A 7,328-nucleotide genomic window follows, 5' to 3' on the forward strand; every position below is an offset into this window, starting at 1 on the left:
AACATAACCAGGGTGCTTTAGAGATGACTGATAACCTCTGGATGACAAGATTGATTCTAAAATAATAATACAAGCTGTCCACATTAAGCTCAAGTGAAGCGATAGGGAACTCTGATGATGAATTGACTGCATCTACCTAGTGATGTCCTTAAGGAGGTGTGGGAAGTCTCTGAGAAAAACAGACTCCCCCAGGCTAATGCTGATGCTCTTAATTAACATGACAGTAGCAGAGAGGAGCAACATAAAAACCTCATTACAAGTTGGAGAGCCTTATCAGCCAGCAGTCATACATGGATTGCTTTTACTTGCAGCGCTGAGATGTTTGCCAAGTCTATGTCACACGCAGGCTGGGAAGCCTCTGGCACACATCCTGCCTCAGCGGAGCACACTGACCCCCCTCGCCAGCTGTGATTTTGGAGAACAATGACAAAACTGTTTTCAAGGGCTCTGGTTCTTTCAACCCGTGTCAACACCGCCGTTTTCTGAGCCGTATGGGTATACCGGACACGCAGAGAGAGACTGTCTACTGTATTCTGGGTGAAGAGGGAGGTGGGCCGATATGCTTTGTGATTGTTCCTGAGACCAAGACTGTAGCGCTCTCACAATTACAGACTCTCAAGCCCGGGAGCTGAGCTGGGATCTCAAGAGGACTTGAAGGTCTCGCAAGCAGATGGGACGTTTGTGAAAAGGATCAAAGTGATACCCGGCGTTTTCAGAGACCATTCATTCATTCGGAGAGCTGACGCGAGGGCGGTGCCTGATTCGAGTAATCGGGTATGGATCTCCTACAAGGAATCTACTCTGTTTAATCTTGTGGGGATCCACTCTGAGGCCCCAGAGGAGGTTCCTGGATTGCCTTGACTGCGCTGTGGTACTCGTAACACACTATGGGTCACAGGAGGATGGCCCTACACTTTGAGAAATACTCGCAGCTCATGAGTGTCTCACCCAGGCAGAGTTGTTTTGCAGTGCTGCAAAAAGAGTTCCTAGTGAAAAAATGTTGAAAACGGTCAGTATTGTTTCCATTATTCATGTAGACTGTTTCAAACTAGTAACACTGTCACTGACGTATGATTAATAATGTACTAATCAGTGAACAACTACTGCTGAACTTTACCACCAGATGCTGAGCAAACCCGAGTCCAACCTCATCAAGATAACTGTCCTGTGGCAAGAGGGAGCAAATATTTTTCCTGTATGTGGGACTGCATCACTGAGAATGAAGACTTTTCCTTTTTCAAGATAAGGCATCCTCATAGGAAGAGGGCGCACCGGAAACACCTCCACATTCACTGGAGTGAGGCGTGGCATGAAAGTGACAGGGTGCTGAAATGACTATTTTTGTTCCCTTGCAAACTGTGTGTGCTGTCACTTTAGAAACACTGGAGATGGGTCTTGGGAAACAACATGGTGCCTGCTGCCTTCCCAACCTGGAACAGGGCTTTTCAAATACATCAGCGCCGCCTCTTGCCCCATCACCAGCCAACAAACACCTTGGATCCTTCGGTAATAATCATTTTGATTATGGTTAAGGTGTTCATAGAGCATAGGACTGTCTTCTGAAGATCTCAATAAGAGCAGAGAACAGCCGAGCAGAAGACAGGTTACAAATGAGAAGAGGCCATTCAGCCTTCTAGCAGGTTTGGTCGTTAGTAGTTAATTGATCCAAGGATCTCCTCCAGCTGTTTCCTGGAAGAATCCAGAGTATCTGCTTCAACAACATGGCTGGGTAGCTTATTCCACAGTTCCACCACCCTTTGAGTTACAAAGTGCCTCCTGTTCTCAGTTTATAGTAAAAGGTTTAAATACACTTTCAAAAAGTTTTCCCTTGTGCCCCCTGGGTTCACGTTTCAGTTTTCAGGGAGAGATGGCCATGCTTATACCCATAAAATTGAATGTGACACTTATTGTATTAAATATGGACTAATGAGAGGCTCAGAGCTTATAACAGTGTGCTCTGCAGGTCTCGTCACGTGAGAGAGTGAGGATTCAGCTTCGATCACACTACTGTAATCCCATACTCCAGGGTCTGTGAGCTCGGAAGGTGGACAGTGCTGAGGGGCTTTCATGTCACAGTCTGATGAGAACAGACATGACCACTAGCGATAATTAATCGCCACAGAATGCCGCTGTCTGCCAGTGGTTATTAACAAGCTGCATTCCACACACGTGGCTGTGAATCTCTTTTGATTGATGACATCGGCTTCTCACTGCAGGGGGATGTGATTGGACACAGTCAGTGGGATTCCTGTGACCTCTGACTGAGCGGCTGAATCTCTGCGCGGAGGAAAGACACAGCTGTTCCACTCTGAACATCAGACTGACACACAGACAGCTTCCACTCCCTGTGGGAAAATCCTCCAATCCTCAACCAATCCTCCTTCCATTCATTATCCATTCAGAAAGGTGCTTAGTCCTGGTGAAGCTGGGGGCAGCCAGACCTCCAGTAATGGAATAACAGGGTGGATGTTTTTTCTCCTTAGACACTACCATTACGTTTGCGAAACCACCTCTCTAAAAGCACCATTCATCCCCTCCAGAGTGGGAGCTCCACCAGCAGGGGAGGAAAAGACGCAGACACACCCCATTGACCACGCGGGCCTCCGCTGGCAGTGGTATGAGCACAAGGACCGCTGTGTCCCAGGTGCAAGGCTGAATCTCACACCTGTTAAAAGGTATGTGGATTATGACCCTCGGGTATAATTGTTAGAAAATCAAAAACTGTCTACGGCTCGCAGAAATTCAGAAACTGACTGCAAAATGACTACAAAGAGCCCCACTGGGGGGTTGGTGTCATGCAAAATTTAAGCACGACAACTGGGGATGTTTAGAAGGCTGTGGTTGTTCTTTTAGGTCTCTGTGTCTATGCAGAACAGAAAACCTAAAAACCTAAAACACGAGAATGTTAGAACCTAAGGCTATCTAAACACAAGAATGCATGAATGTAAGAAGATAAGAACATTACAATATAACAACAGAAAGCATAGAAACACAAAGTGTAAGAACATAAGACGAGGCAAACTTGGACATGAGAACTGGGGGGCAAAGGGACATTAGACCACAAGAGGATGAGAATATAAAATCCCAAGAAAATGCGGGTATATGAACATAAGGGCAAAAGAACACAATAATGTAGGAACATAAGAGCTTGTGCACCCCATAGCACGAGAACATAAGAACAAAAGAAGGGTTGCAAACAAGAGGAAGACGTTCAGCCCATCTTGTCCGTTTGTTAGTTAGATGTTGATCCAAGGATCTCATCCTGCCCTTTCTTAGAAGACTCCAGGTTATCGTCTTCAACGCGCCCCGTAATTGCAATGAATGGCAAAACCCTTGGGGGATGCCTGTCAGAGTGACGGGAAATTAATACGTAGGGTAGGCATCTGTTGTGTGATGTTATAGTTATTTGGAATGTAATGTTACTTAACAATAATAATTATAATAGTTGCTTACACTTCTATAGCGCTTTTCTGGACACTCCACTCAAAGCGCTTTACAGGAAATGGGGATCCCCTCCACCACCACCAATGAGCACCATCCACCGACTTGTTTGTATGTCCTGCACAGACCTGTGTGTGTAAAACATAGCTGCTTGAATGGAAGATAAATTACAGAGAAATCAGACATCAAACCGTTATGATCGTAGCATATTGAAAGGGGGGGATACAGAGGCAAGGGGGAAGGGGAAGAAGCAGGAGGGGAAGAGAAAGTGAGCCACACTTCCCCGGGTCTGTAGGTAAAAGGTCAGGGTTTTTCTTTGCACGCTACGAAAAAAAGACTGTGTTGTGAAAGTGTCCACACACCTCGTAGATTGCCTCAGTAAATGCAGGCGGGTGTTTGCTTTGGTGTTTTGTAACTGTTTGCGATGTTAATTATTGAAAAAGCAGCCCCTGCTGACAGCTAGTGCCATCAGTCCCACACGGCCTGTCTTGTTTCCCAGGAGCAAGGCTGAGCAGAGGAGCGGAAAACTAGCGCCCCTCTACCAGGGAAGATGACCAGGCCAGAGGACAGAGGAAACCTGCCGTATCCCAACAGAATGATACTGACCAACACGCCAGCGTAGCAGCTGCTGACCTAAAGAACAGCATGAACTAACAAGCCGTTCAGCTTCATACTATGTGACACATAAAGAAAACACACGACGTCTCCTCTGAAAAGACGCTTATCGGTTAGATACGTCTGTAGATGAAAAGGGAGTATATACCGTCACTAAAATAATAATCAGACAGGACTTGGGGTACTTATTCCACAGACAACACTGCAGCTACAACCCAGGTCGTCTGGTAAACCAACAATTTCCTGAGAAATATTTGAACAGTGGGAATAAAAGTGAAAGTTGCAATGACACATTAGCCATAAATCACACTTTATCTTCTTGTGAAATACCCTACCTCCAGGAAACATGCTAATAAAACCCAATAGGGGCTATAAACACCTCCTAGAGTTTCTCTGGTGCCTTTGGGTTCAATGCTGCCGAACCCACCACAGCCAAGAGTCACGTCTCACGGGAGCCTCTGGCTGGGGTTAATGAGTGTGTCAAGGAGCTGTTACACAGGGATCACTGAAAATGCAATAAATCACCTCTGGCAGCAGCACTGTGAGGAAAATAACATTGAATGGCGTATTCTCTTGTGGAAAATGAAGTGTTTCAGTATCACTGTACAGGAAGGGGCTCCATCCCACAGTATATCCCAGTCCTGCAGGTATGATAGATCTGGTTTTATAACTGTAAGGGCTTGGAACACTTTGATGATCAAAGCCGGTCATTTCTGGAATAAGGTGATTTAACAATCTGAATAGCATTTAGCTCTTACGGACAAGAGCTTCCTGAGCTGAACAAATAATGTTGGAGGTATTTGTAGTCGTTAGCTGCAGGTGATCTATCATGTTCTTTATATTTAATTACTTTGTTAGGGCTCTCCAAGACCAGGATTAGAGACTCCTGTTGTACAGTATTCCAGTAGCACAGAGAGGCAGACTGAGACAGTAAAACTGCAGCTGCTGAGAAACCTGAAGGCATTCAGAGACAACAGCAAAGTTAGAATGTATCTTTCAACTTAATGGTCGTTTAGTTGGTTCAATTGTTGCCTGATGGGACTATATCAGAAAGTCATATAATTTCTATATCATATCATTTCATTTCTGTAAATTATATAATTTCTCTAAATAGTTTTTTTGCATACAAATTAAAAATTACTTTGATTGGGGTGACTCGTTTTTCAAAATACGTGCAAGATTCCTTGGGCAGTTTATCCAGGAAAATGAATGGATATTTTAAAACTGTCACGTTCAGAGTTCATCCACTTGGTGGCGCTGTTGAGTCATCTGTCAACCCGGGAAGGCCTGAATTGGTTATGAAGCCGTCAGCAGCTTCAGGTCTCCTCCTGAATGCATCTAACAAATGAAGACAAGGGGAACAGGTGCTGTCCCGCCGAGCGGTTAGTCAACAGAGAAGCAAATAACGCTGGTACTGGTGTCTTCCACTCTGCTGTAAAGGTGATTACATTGTAAAACAGTTCTTAGGATATTATTTGGGGGGGTCTGGAAAGCAAACACGACATAGATCACGGGACGTTAAAATGCATGCTGTGCAATACACTACAAATGAAAATTAAAGAAAGGAACCAATACAATATGTGTTCAGTTCTGTTTCTAGCCAAAAAAAAAGTGATTACACGAAGGGGTTTTGTTTTCTATACATATTCAGGACTACACTGGTAAATACTCCTTAATCTTTCTCCCCGGTCTAGCTGTGTTAAGCATGATATATGTGCCTTCATTTAGCCAAACAGTTTGGATACACGACCACCTTGCTGTAGAATTGAGCTGGAAAACAGTTCTGAGGTAAAAGGAGAGGGACCCCGTTTCTGCGCGGTGCAAGCAGGGCCTGCAGAGGAGCAATGCGCGCAGTTTTAATCACGGCATTGTTTTAGCCCATCTGCATGACAAAACAGGAGTCTGCTGCCAGCTGGTACCGATCCAGGGCACCGCGCTGGCTCCCAGGATACCCACTGTGGTAAACATGCAAACACTGTACTTACACTTCTCCTGGCACCCCTATCACTTTTAATTTACAGTGCGATTTAAAGCACTGGTCTACGGCCGTGATTCTAATGGATTCTGCCAGGATGAGATAAGGGAATTGGATCAACCGCGGAGTGCAACTTAACCCTGTCATTGCTGATTTCACTACGAGTCACACAGGGCCGAGGTGCGATGTGACGCGTTCTCGTGGAGAAGCGCACGTGGGCTGAGTGGGTACTGCCGCATCTCAGGTGTGTCGCCACGTGACTGAATAGTTATTAATCCTCTCGGGTGCACGGAAGTGACGTTGCATTGCTTCTAGTTGGTCGGAGAATGTAATATGTCATTTTGCACATATTGCATTTAGTTTAATGTATTTAAACTCAGGATTAGCGCAGCCTATGGTTCTTATCTGGCGTTGGTTTATGTCTTAGAAAGCAGAAACAAATATTTTTAAAACTAAGGCCATCAGTAAAAATATACAGTCAGTGAGTTAACACAGTGAACACTGAACCAACTTAGACTTACAGACATAGACACACACACACCAAGGCCAGTTTTCCCACAAGTCAATGAACCCACCAGTAGGTGTTTGGACTGTGGAAGGAAAACAGAGCACCTGGAATAAAACCCATACTGGCACAGGAAGAACATACAAACCCCCTGCAGATTGCACCCCAGGCCCAGAACTGAACCCCGGGTCCAGCCCTGTCAGATACGAATGTTAACTACCGCACCACTGTTAAGGTCCGAATAGTGACAAGGGAGTTGAAAATGGACTTGGAATCACTGACTGGGGCAGATACGAGCAGAAGCGGCTATCACACGTTGGTTCAACAGAGCCCTTAACTCCTTCACGAAGGCTACAGCACGGTTATTCAAAGCAGTGAATATGGGAGAGAGCAGCGACGACGAGAACAGTGCAGTATTTCCAGTGCTCCTGCTGTCACGGTGCACCTGAGGGCGCCAAGGAAGCACGACATCACTTCAACACTGCCACGGGGGAAGTCACCCACACTGACTGGAGAACGGACACTGTACAGATCGCAGGGGTGATTCAGAGGAAAGGAATCGGGGTGTGAGTGTCGCTTCTTCTGTTTCTTTATGGAGGCCGTGTGGGGGAAACAAACACAAGTAGAACACGAGGGCACAGTGCAAGCGTGCCTGTGGAAAACCTGCACCGGGGGACGTTGTGCTTGACCTTTCCTGCGCAGTAGGCAGACCAGATACTCTGGCTTTCGGAGAAGTTCAAAGACAGCCTACAGAGGGGCCTCTGCTCTCGAGAGATTGTCATATACGAACAG

At 45.8% G+C, this 7,328-nt stretch overlaps 1 long non-coding RNA gene across 1 annotated transcript; it reads left to right on the plus strand.

Moving 5' to 3' along the window:
- Nucleotides 1-453: 453 nt before the first annotated feature.
- Nucleotides 454-5,207, plus strand: LOC148657983 (uncharacterized). Its single transcript, XR_015940012.1, has 3 exons — nucleotides 454-1,506; nucleotides 2,217-2,675; nucleotides 3,941-5,207. It is a non-coding gene; the product is annotated as an uncharacterized LOC148657983 (long non-coding RNA).
- The last annotated feature ends 2,121 nt before the right edge of the window (nucleotides 5,208-7,328 follow it).

This window comes from Lepisosteus platostomus, chromosome 7 (genome assembly GCF_059453375.1).
Source record: "Lepisosteus platostomus isolate fLepPlt1 chromosome 7, fLepPlt1.hap1, whole genome shotgun sequence".
Taxonomy (NCBI): domain Eukaryota; kingdom Metazoa; phylum Chordata; class Actinopteri; order Semionotiformes; family Lepisosteidae; genus Lepisosteus; species Lepisosteus platostomus.